General features: G+C 46.8%; 1 long non-coding RNA gene across 1 annotated transcript in view; it reads left to right on the forward strand.

The window, feature by feature from the left end:
- The first annotated feature begins 11,877 nt into the window (after nucleotides 1–11,877).
- LOC108632997 (uncharacterized) overlaps nucleotides 11,878–12,784 on the forward strand; it is a 44,619-nt gene continuing 43,712 nt past the window's right edge. The window contains exon 1 of the long non-coding RNA XR_003388743.1: nucleotides 11,878–12,645. This is a non-coding gene — a long non-coding RNA (uncharacterized LOC108632997). The remainder of the gene's footprint in view (nucleotides 12,646–12,784) is intronic.

Consider the following 12,784-nt stretch of genomic DNA (forward strand, 5'->3'; position numbering starts at 1 on the left):
CTGTATCGTCTAACTGGACCGTGGAGAGAATCGTCTGTTGGTCACGAAACCGTGCATTTCACAAATTCGTTGGGTTTTCGGCTTTCTTTTTGTACTTTTGTGTTAGCCGAATTAACGGCGAATTCGCTTAAACCGTCAATGCAGTGGGGAGACATGCTTCTCGCTGCACACGATGCCTTCGACGAGCCTTCGAAGATAACGTTCCTAATTAACTCGGCGTGAAAACTAATTGTGTTCGAATTTCTGTATTTACCGAGCGCGAGAGAAATACCCGTGGCCAGTGGGCTCTTATTTCTCTGGAGCGCGAGAAACTCATCATTCATCGTAAGCATGCCCACGGAAGGGCTCCGAGGAGTACCCAAGAGCGGCTAACGCTCTGAGAGTCCTTCGCTCGTGACGATCGCGGTTGATATTATACATGGTGACTCGGCACGCACGCGTTGGATTCAGAAACCGCTTTATACTACGGCGACTTCGCGGTTGAACGTAAGCAAGATCGTTCTAGTAGTAAACGAACGATACACGTACATTCGCATTGAATGAACTGATTCAAAGTTTACGTCGAAATACAGTAGTCTTCGGATATGTCACGACTCTCCGCTCCGCGCTCGGCTCATCACTCACTCAACTCCGGAGCCAGCGAGAGCACTCCTACCCTTAAAAACAGATTTGGATTTGGACATGCCTGATTCATTGTGATCTGAAAACCGATGAGTGTTTTTCAGACGATCACACTCTCCGATTCTGAATGCTAGTCGCGTAAGTTGCGATCAAAATAAATTATTAGTCTTAATAGGCTTAATCGGACCTAAGAAAGAATGGTGTCCACTCCTCTTTGCCTTTCTCGGAAACCTCACCAATCACTTCATCCCAGGATTATTTTCGACCTTGTAATATCAAGAAGATCCTCTCTTCACGTACGTGCTTGAGTGGTCAAATTGTTCGTTTCTGTCCACATTGCAAAAGTTGAGCTCCCCGAGACGTTAAGCTCACGCGTGGAACATTGAAAGTATTAATTGAGAATCCGTGTTCAGTATAGTCGAAGTTTAACGGACAGGCATTAAATATGCATGTAACAGTGTTTTGAATGAAAAATTCCTGTTCGCTGGCGGTTATTTTGAAAAAGTTATACGAGCAGCCTTGCCGAGCTTTAGAACGCCTTACAGGCGGATACAGTAAGAGTGTCCTGCGCCCTATTGATAAACTCTCTTTGAATAGACGCGGATGCTGGCCCCGCTGTTGAGTATTGATAATATTGAAACCCTGAATGCCGTCCAGTTGAATGTCACAATGCGCTCCAGTGATTAATAGACTTCCGCGACTTTTATCGAAATAAGATGTTGCTTTCTAACCTGTTGTCGACGAGCTAGAGAGAGTAGCATGCTTTATTGTATACACCGGTTACAATTCCAGGTAGCCAATAATTGCGAACTGTTTCATTAATCAAGCATAAATATTTCTTTTCTCATTAGTTCCTATATCCGATTAACGATCTATAGAATTTTTCATAATATCGTATTTTTTCCTCTGTGACGAAGTTAAGGGAATTCTGCGAAGACCCTTGTCTCGTTTTACTACTAACGATTGGAATAAAGCTCTGGAAACTGGGCCTGTCGTAGTAGTACGCTGCCACCTAGTATAATAATACTGGCTGAATACGAGCGTGTATGCACGCGTTGGCATATAGATGCGAGAGAACCATGAGGCTGGCCACTGCTCTCCTTTGTCATTCGACGAAAGGCTTTGTACCGATTATCTGCATACGCTGCCGCGGGTACGGCTTTTCAGCTCTCTCCTCTCCCTTCCTAGCTTTACGTCATTTCGCCGTGATTCCACGGGCCGCCTATACGGGACACCCTGTATAGTGTGCAGTATATGTATGCACAACGAAGCTTGTGCTTTGAAGGCTCGTAATAGTTTAACGTAATCCTGCGTACCTGACTTAGCTATTAGAACTCCGCCACACCTGACAATGATGTAATCCACGGAGATGTTTTCTCGTACCTTAACGAGGTAACGACTATAGGGTTCGTTCGTACACCCCCACGGCTTTATCCGATAAATTCTGGCGACGATATCGATGTTATTTCCTTTTCGACGATCATTTTAGAAATGGAAAATAGTTAGTCGATTTCCTATCAGAGACGGATGAATTAATTAATAAATCGTAGTAGCAGATCGTGGAACGCATTCTCAATATCCATCTCTCGAGGCAGAAACTTTTATCGGTCTTTTCGCGGAGGGTTCTCTCTCCGCAATGCTCCTTCGGCTCCTCCTTCCTTTTTTCCCCCTTTCCCGTTTTCGCTATCTTTTCCTTTCCTTTTTAACTCTTCCCGTCTCAACTACCCGCTCGCCCCCTCCCCCCTCCCTTCCCCTCGTGACTACATTCTTTTCAGTATTCACTGTGCAGTTTCTTGTACCGATACTTCCTTCTTTCATCGTCGCGTCATTCAAGCTTTTGATGCCGCGGCGACAAAGCTCTTTACTTCTTTCCGCGAACGAATGAAAGCACGGAACGATGCCGATGTATACCTGCATGTATATACATCTGTACTGTATACGTATATAGAACTCCCTTCTTTGCTCTTCCGCACGCTTTCTCTCTTCGCCGCGTCTCGTGTATCCATATAGGCGAGTGAAAATGTACGCGTGCCATACATTTCTTCAGAAACGGAGAATACAAACGGAGCTTCGAAGTTTCGAACATCGACGAGCGCGACCCGTCCTTTAAGTATTCACCGACCCGGGGAAAATAAAAACGACCGCCGGTCTTCGAATTTTCTCAAGCTCTATTCTCCGTCGTTGTTAATTAATTTGCTGATTCAATTCGATATTTAATGCTCAGAAATTGACGATACCGCTGGACGAGTGATCGTTGAAGTTTATGTTGGTACATGAAACGTTTGGATTTGGATAACGGGGACGTAAAGCTGTCAACGCATTATAAGCCATTGCATTAACGCGTTGCACGCCGTCGGCCGTCATCGCGTCGCGGCGGTTAAAACAATGCCAAACAGACCCGTTAACTCGGAATACACAAGTACGTCGGTCCTTAATGGATCAAGGTGCTTAATTCACGAGTATCGACACAGGCGTCGCGATGGAGCCGATGATTATAATGCCATGCGATACACAAGGGTTGGCGGGGGTGTGCTCGTCCAGTGACGAAGACGAAACGTGTCTCCTTGGTTCCGCACTCGATTCGTGCGAGGGAGAAAGGGAGGGTGCGCGAACCGAGCGGGCCAGTGCGGCGGAGAATGTAGGGGAAGTCGCTGTCCACGAGCAACTCGCTCAATTCGCTTGTTCGTTCGCCCGCTCGCTCGCTCGCTCGCTCGCCAGCAGCGTCATCATGAGACCTCTTTGTTCTCCGGCAATTTCAGCGGCATTGTCACCGTCAACAATGTCCACTTGACATTCTCCTTCTCGCTCGCGCGCATTGTTAACCCATCCTCCGCGTGGAGTCTCTTTCGATCATAAAGCTCGTAGCAGCCGGCCGGCATGCGTCGCGAATTTGCTTGTGGACACGACCTTAAGAGTCTTCTTCTTGGCCCGCGGACGATCGTGCTCGATTTTCCCCTTGCGAATTGGGTTACCTTGACTTTTTCGCCGCTCCAGTTTAAATGGAACAGTGGATGCACTCCGCGCTCGGACGGTGACACAGAGAGCGGAGTTGATTTTAAAAGATCGGCCTTTTGAAACGATCGTTTTAACAAGGGAAATAGGTACCACTGCGGCGGGCACGGTCCAGATTTTTCCTTTTACTTTGTCGACGATGGAGATCGAATGCATATCGTTCCGCGTCAGAGCTGTTTTAGCTGTTCGGATTCCACGCTAACCGCGACCTTCTCTCCTTCTCCCCTGTCGGTGACCATACCTTTCTTTTCATTTCGCGCTCGCGCTTTTCGCGAATATCCTCTGCCTCTCTTCCTCGCTCGCTTTCTCCTATTCATTGTCTCTTTCACTCTTCATCTTTCTCTCTCTCTTTCTGTCTCTCTCTTTGTGCCCGTCTGTCTATTGTCCACATTGTTACGCGGTGGCATCCTCCTTCCCCGTATTGTTTCGGCGCATTGTTTGACGGTGGCTCGCTCGTTCGTCCTCCTCGGCCGACGGCGACTCATTGTTTCCTCGTTGTTGCGCGTCCGTCCGTCTTTTCGTTCTCTTACCTTGAGCATTGTGAACTTTAGGCGTCGACTTCCGAGTCGTTTTCTTACTTTAGGGAATTAAGTGTTATCATCATGTCCGTCAAATTCTAAATTCGTGCTACCGTTTCCCGATCGCCCTACGATTTCGCCCTACCTATATCCATCTCACCCTTCGTTCTTTCGCTTATCGAATCAGCCGTTGCGTTCAGCGATTCTGAAATTTAGATTGAATCGCAAAACATTCTATAGATTGTTTAATCCAAAGGCTAGACAATCGTCGAATCAGATCATCCAACAGGGTATTCAAGTTTGCAGACCATTCGAACGGGTTTCACCGTGAATACTCGGGAACATTTAAGTGTGGGGTTCATTCGAAGGCGCGTACACACCGGCGCGTGGACGTGTATATTTCGTGAGAGTGGTGGCGCTTTACTTATGGAACGCATTGTTCTATTGTGTACGGGAGATGAGCGCATTACTGTCCCTTGTCCCCCTTTTCGAGCAACCCCGGACAATATCGTGCCGTCGTTAATCAGGCATCGTTCCTGGACGAGCCACATAGTAATTCGCGTAGGTTTATGCTCGTGGAGCACGCATTTAGAGATTCACAGCCTGGTATAGCTATGATACTAGCTTAGACGTGATACTGGAAACTCGATAACGTTAGTTATAGACCTAGGTTTAACGATTCGACTGTCGCCCCAGATCTTCGTTGCTCGCTATATCATTGTCGTTGTCCTACCACTAATTGTTTATGGAAGCTCGATTATTGTCTGCATATGTCCACCTCTGGAAGCGCTTATATATTTACTTCATGTATTTGTGTTGTTCGAGATGAACAGAGATAAATAAAATCACGAGAATAATTTGGGACACTTTCGTTCGATGTGATAAGAGCGAAGGGAATAAAAGCACAAGTTGCGAAACAAACAGGCAACAGTGATGACAGTAAGAGGAAGTCTAAGATGAAGGGAAGGAAAAAGTAGAAGTAGCGGAGGAGTAGAAAAAAGGTACTCGTGCGTGTAAAGCGCGTATACGTGTATTCGCTAGCACGAAGGAGTGGGAAGTAAAATGTTCGCGACGAATGTACGGAATGGGGTGGAAGCACAATGCTCCAACAATGACGCTATTGTGGAAACGAATAACACATACTCCTGCGCTTTACCCTGCGCCTCGTTCGGGATAAGCTGCATAGCTGAATCAAATGAATACAGGAGTGCCATCGCTAAGATACAGTTCCAAGCGCGGATGCCGTGAGAGAGATCTATGATCGAATCGGGTCTGGAAGATGCTAGGATATTAGGCGGACGAGATTTCGTGGCTGGAATTTTTCAACCGATCTCGTGGTCAGGACTAATAACGCATGTACACACGTAAGTACATGTAAGTACATATGTATTAACATTACATTTGGCAAGGTAGATCTTGTAATATTTTGGAACTGGGACAATAGAGAGTAAACAGAGGATGCCGGCAGATTTTGCTACATACACGACCGGGAATATTCAGAACACGCGAAGAAACTTACACAGGATAGTGGGTCGTGTAAGCCAGTAGTTCCGGTCGCTTATGCGTCAGACAGCATCGCACGCTCGAAGCTGTTTTCAGGAAATAACGAATATGAATGCAGCATGGTTTCTTCGAAGAACTTCGAGCTCTTTTATTCGACGGCCTTACGTTTCTTGACGCAGATCTTCCGGATGTCTCCTTTGTGCTTTCTTTTGCTGATAATGCAGAATTCTGATCAGAAGAATATCGGTATACGTTGCTTTCCTATTTTAACGATGGACTTTTTCGAAAGAACTGTTGTTGTTAAAAAATATTAAGAGAAAGAAGCCGTGAAAGACAACGATGCCAATAAGACGACGGAAATAGCGTTGCGCACATAAATAAAATAGCATCATCGGTATGATTCAAAAGGGCATAAGGTCGACGAGGAGGTCTAGTCGAGGGCAACACCGCGAAGGGGGTAGGTACGTAGGCAGATTTAATTAGCATGGGCCAACGGAGGCCCTCGGGGGTTGCCGGGGGTGCGGACGAGGGCAGTTCGAGCGTTAAAGTTAAATGACGGTTGGCGGTTGCTTATTCTTCCCGGGAACTGATGCTTGATAATCTGCGAAATCTCCCCGCCGGCTCTCAATTCTGCTCGATAGTTCGCTGCCTGTGCAGGCCAATTCTCTCAATGGAACAACTCAGCCACGGACTGACTGGCTTAATTGTAGTTGCTACGTCTCCTCTACCCCGATTTCGTTTTTTCCCTTTCCCCCTCTGTTCCGCGCCAGGAATCTTTTCCTTCGGTCCGACATGCGTTCGGAAAAATCCTACCGTCGAGGATCCTGGCCAATTGGCCACCCTCTTCCGTGTATATTATATTGTCCAACAAAATGGAAAGAATTGATAGAATGAATTTTAATAAACTCGATACACCCGGTGAACAATCACAGAGCAATATGCTTTTCACGTGACGGCGGGATTCCGTGTTTGTGTTTAGTATTTATTCAACGAGCGTACATTTCGACGGACATAGCGTGGAAAGGATCGTCATGCAATCGTGCGAGATCCGGCATTAACCTATTCCGCTTTGTCGCGTGCGTGTAGCACCCTCCTCCCTTCGGGGTATTCTCCATCCCTCTTCCGCTCTTTTTCGCCATCCGACACCCATCCCAGAACCAGGATTCCCCGCGCTTCGCCTTTCCTCCGCAATTTTTCCGCCACATTTGCCTTTGTCTCGCGACAACAATGCATCGCCTCTACTGCGATGACATAAAAATATGTGCACCGATGTCTCTCTTTCTCTCCGCCTCACCTTTTTCTCCGTCTGTTACTTTTCCGCTTGTCTCTTCTACCATCTCCAACCATCCACCCTATCGCCGAGCGCGCTCCTCTTTCGTTACCGTCATACACGAACCTCTGTCGATCTCGCGCAAGCTTCGTGCGCGAATTAATTCGTCTTCTCAGAAGACCCGTAATTTCCTCTCTGTGATCTATACATATACCACTTCAAAAAACGTTTGCCGACTGTAGAGCACGGCGAACTCGTTGCACAGTTAGAAACCTTCGGGGATGCCGTAAAACGCTTTATTGTTTTTCGTCCATATTGTCTGCGTCCGCCGTAGTGACAACGAATCGCGGAAGTTTGACTGATCGAAGCCAATACGCCGTGTTTTATAAACAGTTGCGGATGAATTGCGGCGAACGCTTATTGCCACGGACACCTGTGCTCTTAGAACGCAGGGCGTGGAAAGGAGAGGCCACGGTGTGGCAGCGGAGAATATTGTTCTCGACGGGCGTCGTCGTCGGAATTTTCGTCGTCGGATGCTCGAACAATGAGCATGCAAATGATCGGCCGAAGATCGATATCGGTCCCTGGCTGCGATCAGAATTTTCCCGCGGAATGGTACCGGGGGCAGCTCTGCCCTTTCGCCTATCCTCCCCTCCCCCCTCCCCGTTGCCCCCGCGGGAGACAAAAGGGGGCCGGCGCCGGTTGACAATGGCCCGATGGCATTACGTATGCAGGCACAGGGCTTCGCTCTTTTCGAATTCGTTGCATTCTGCCTCTGCCTTTCCGTTGCCGCCCCCTCAGACCCTCTTCCATCTTTCTCCTCCTACGCTCGTCCTCCGAGCTTCTCTTCTAACAGCGGAACGCGCCGTTCTTCTGCTCTTCGTTCTCCTCGATCTGCACACGTCCTCGCAGGTCCATTCTGCAAATTGCAATCGCCAATCTGCTCGACCCTTTGTCTCGTTGCTCTTTTTTTCTTAGCCCCTCGAGCACGAGCCAACGGCGACCGGAAAGCGTTAATAGACGGGGTGCGACCCGATGCTCGGCCCCTGAGTACGCGATGAATTCTTTTTTAAGCTTTCTCCAACCGCTTTTCGATGTTCCCTTTAATTGTATCTCGATCGACGAATGTCTGGAAACACGCGAGAAGAAGAGTAATCGTCAATGGGGGCTGAGTGCTTGCTGCGTGGAGACTCTTGCGGAAAATGCAAAGGGGGAACGTTCGTAAAGCGTTCGTTTCGTTCGCACAACAACGCGAGGTGTAGAAGCTTTTATGTATTAAACAGCATTGAACGATAGACAAAAAAGGACGGAGCGAGATGAAGAGAAATGTAGGAGTAGGAATCAGAAATCCGCGTTGCAAGCGGGAGGGAGAGAGGGAAACGCGAAGGTGGTAGGAAGAGAGCGACGACTGCATAGAACCTAAACTGCACAATGGATGGTAATATCGAATGGTAGGGAGTTGCCGTGTACGGTGCCGGTCTATTCAATGCAATAATTATAAATTGGTGTCTTTCAACTGGGCGGCAAATCGACACGTAACGAAGCCACTGTAACTGCATCCACGGCGACAACTTTACGCCGCTTTTGATTCTACAGCTACCACGGTGCTGCCGACGCGCGCCCCGTCTCTCGCGTACCCTCTTTCAAGCCCCGTGCTGGACGCGCGAAATCGCGAAAATACGCGGAACAGTCGGCTGCTGGATTTATAAATGACCAGTCGGCACAAGCCAGCCTCGTTTCAAGCGTGACGAAAATTACGTTTAATATCGATCCTTTGCTATCTGATGAGCTCTACTAGATCCGATTGAATAGAAAGGAAATTAACGACGTTGATCGATATATCAGCACTACTGTCGATAAACTCAACCAATCTAAAACCGTGTTATCCAGATCACGGTCATTACTTTTTCTCGGACGGCATTAATGTAGTTTTAAAAACATGTTGCAGATTGAAAGAAGTCAGTTTGTTCGAGCTGCTTTAACGATACGTACGCGTGTACAGATAATTATGTAATTAGGGCGAAATACATGACTCATGGTTCCATAGTACGTGCATCCTAGGGTTCGCCTTAACATGGCACAGGTTCGGAACCACGGTGTGCACGGCCTGGCCCCGAGGCAGTTACGAACTTAATGAAGCTGTTTTCCGTTTAATTAGAATCCCACCGTGATCCTTCTATTCTTAGACGGGTCTCGCGGTTAATCCTTCCTCCCGCGATATTAAGACGGTAACCTCGCTCCTTACAAAGCGGTCCGCTTGCACAATATCGCGAGTTATATTTACTGGGCCTTTATGCACTCTAGAAACTCGCGCGGCAAGTGCGCAGGAGAACGTCGCGCTCGTGCATGTACTTATTGTATATTATTTGCAGACGTCGCGTTCGCGATTTTTATTGCATCGGAATTCACAGCAATCCCACTTGCTGAAATTCACGTGGAATTACATCGCGACTCGCTGGGAGTTCTTATTTTTGCATACGACAGTGCCTCATTCTTTGCTTTCGTATTTTGTTACTACTACGCTTTTCGTCAAGCGACGTTATCTTCATGATTTCTCATGTTCTAACACATTTCTTTTAATTGAAACTGGCCGATTCAACGAACGGTCATACGAGATCGTCCAGCAAATCCCAGGAAGACGATGTCGATTCTAAGCTGGAGACGGCATGGACGGCGCTTGGTCGCCGTCGTCGGCGGCCATGCCGTGGGGCCGGCGCTCTTTTATTTCGAAAACAATGGAAGGGCGCTTTGTTTCAGGCATTGTCAAGCGGACAGTAACGCGCGCACAAAAGTTATAATGAAACGCTATTTATTTAAATGTATAGGTGCCACGGTGCCACCAGCGAGCCCCCTCGACTTTCCTCTACCCTCGCAGTCCACAAACCCGGTCCTTTGTGTAGGTACGTACGTGCACGAGCACCAACACCCGGCCACCAGGCGAGCCGTTCTTATTCCGTATTCTTTTATCCAACTATCACATTTACGGTGCCATTCTTCCTCTCAGCAATTGTCTTCTTAAGGTGATGTAAGGAATGGCGCGTGCGCTAACCGAGGCGCGGTTTTGTACTCGTCGATTAAAAATCACGGCAAATCGATGTTTACAGAATCTAGACGTCTCGTCACCCACGTCAAGCTTTCAAAGGACTGTGTTCTGTCTTTCTTCATTAGAGTTTTACTGTCTTACCATTAGACTTTCATTCGTAACGCGCACAATTCACATTAATTATAGACGTGTATATAAAGGGTCTTTTAATCATCGTGTTCGATAAATTGCAATTTAGTAATTATGGTTGAAGAGACAAATACGATTTTCATGATGCATCGAGGCAGAGAAGAACGGTACACGAGACAGCAGTACCGATAATAATTGGTTTTATTGAAGATCCAATGAAAAAGGTAACCCGATATCTTACTGGGGGACGCCTAATTGACTAAAGCAAATAGGATGATGATTTTATGATGGCCGAGACTACGTATTTCTGTCTTCTTAGTATTGTACCAGAGATTTTTCGGGACGCTTTGTGGAATTAGAATACGTGTAATTTATCTAATTGTGCAGGATTATTAACTTTACAATCGGCTAAGTAAAGGTTCATACACGATAGCGGTATTAACGATGCAACGTTGCGTTTAAGTGGGAACAACTGTAACAATTAGATGCGTATCCGGAGATCTCCGAAGTGAATGCAATTAGATACCGCTGGACAAACGGAATTATAAATTGCATCTCATTCGGAGTAGAAGACAACGGCCACAAGCTTAATATAATCGTTTCCTGCGGTTTACCAACGGTTGCTCGGGGAATAATGAAATAATGGTCTACCGTGCGACAATGCTCAAGTGTGAATCAATCATTCACCAGATTTTCTATGCGGTGTTATTCAACGGGCATTCGTAAATTTCCTTTCATCGTTATTGCATATTCCAACGATTCTGTTCACGACATCGCGATCGTGATTTGCAGAGTTCGTCGAATTTCTTAGTCGAGAGACAATTCGCGGGTTTCCCGTATTTCTTCGGCAACGCTTCTTTCATCGCGCGTGCAATTTATCGCGCAGCTTCGGATTCGCTCGAAATTACGTCCACGGAATTTTAGCGACAATGCCCTCGTGCAAGTCTCATCGCATTCTAGCTGTCGACCACGATGCATATGAGCCAACGTGCACCCCGAGATCGTCCCTCTTTCTTTCTTTCCTGGTAATAGAAAGGAAACGCGTTTCTACCTCCCCCGGCCTTTTTCTGATGCCGTTTAAAAAAAGAATCACACGGCACCTGCAGACTGATGCGTTCTTCACGAATATGCTTCGTGGTCAAGAAAGAAAGGAGCAGTTCTTTGTGTATCGAATGAATCGACAACGATGATATCGAGGGATCGGATACAACAATACCTTCTGCTACATGGTTCGAGCTCATTTTAGGGTGAAGAAAGGTAGGACCCTCGATGTCTAAAGGGCGAGCCACGAGCATGTGTTAAATGTCCCGGGAGGTTTCAATTTCCTTCAGATTTATCATTTTCAGATTTCATTATTACAAAATCATACAATACATCTGAGAGTGCATTAATTATTTTAGCATAGTACTCTAAAATTTTTTGATAAGTGCGCATTGTAAGAATCTTCTAGAATGTTGATAGTTGCATGAGGGTTTACGAGTTTATTTCGTTGGAATGCTGTTGTTTGAGTTTTGAGTGTTTGAGGGAAATAACGAGAACACCTTATGATCATGCAATTCACAGGTATGATTGATCAATTCTCACTTGCATTATGATTTACCGTAATACTGCATAAACTGAAATTGAACAAAATTATTATTTTATTGCTTGATCGAACACGATCTTATCGTTGTGTTATGACCATAGACGTGCATTGTAACGCGGCTCGAGTTATGGTGGGGGCGCGCGGTGGTGGGGATCGTCCGCCGCTGCGACCGAGGGATCAGTTCCATGCTGCGCGCGACACCGTAAAGTACGCGATAGTGTCCGTCTTCGTTCTCCAGCTGGGAATTGTGTCTTTCCGCGTTTTTCATATTACTAAACGTCACGTGTGCCTGTCTAGTCGTTTGTCTAGTCGTTTGTCTAGTACCTCGACGTCCTATTCGAAACCATCGAAAAGAAATTTGCCCGCGACGAACGTATGAAAGTGAAAAGTGCTCGCTCGTTTTTCTCGTGGAGTATGTAACATCAATTAGTGCCGAGTTATCGCGTTGACAACGTGACGCGTCGCGAGTAAACTAAAGATTGAAAGAGATATCGCGCGTAAAGTGCTTCGACCGTGCGAGAACTTGCCGTGTCTTCCGTGCATAAGTTTTCCTAATTCGCGTATGTTTAGGTTAGGGGGGACATAACGTGCACTGGACCTACATAGTAAAATTGCATCCCCGTCAAACGTGGTTCGCCGGTAGCGAACTGAGCAACCAATGAAGGCTCTCGCATCCAAAGGACTGGGAACATCCTACCGTTTCCGGTATTATTTTTGGCGGGATAGCTTGTGCCGCATCTCGAGATTCGCGTGTGACAGACGCTGTGACACACGAGGACAATGCACGGAATTTCGGTTTTGAATTTTGCTTTGACGTGACGCGTGTCGACGAGACTCGATGTAGTGCGCGGATTGCTATGACATTTGGCTTTGACTGAGTGGCTGTTAGAGTGCCGTATCTCTATCACTCCTGGGGATGTGATTTATGTTGCCGTGTACCAAATTTTGCTGCGACGTCGAATCGGTGAGTACCTACGCTCCGCTTGAAACTCTATACTTTAATCCGCTATAAAAAGCTTGCCAAGTTAAGAATCATGTATAAGCACTATGTTGCCGATGGCAAACATTTCGAGCAAGTGAAATATGTATGCACGTAGTACGAC

Source organism: Ceratina calcarata, unplaced genomic scaffold (genome assembly GCF_001652005.2).
Source record: "Ceratina calcarata isolate Rehan_Ccalc_2016 unplaced genomic scaffold, ASM165200v1 scaffold180.2, whole genome shotgun sequence".
Lineage (NCBI taxonomy): Eukaryota > Metazoa > Arthropoda > Insecta > Hymenoptera > Apidae > Ceratina > Ceratina calcarata.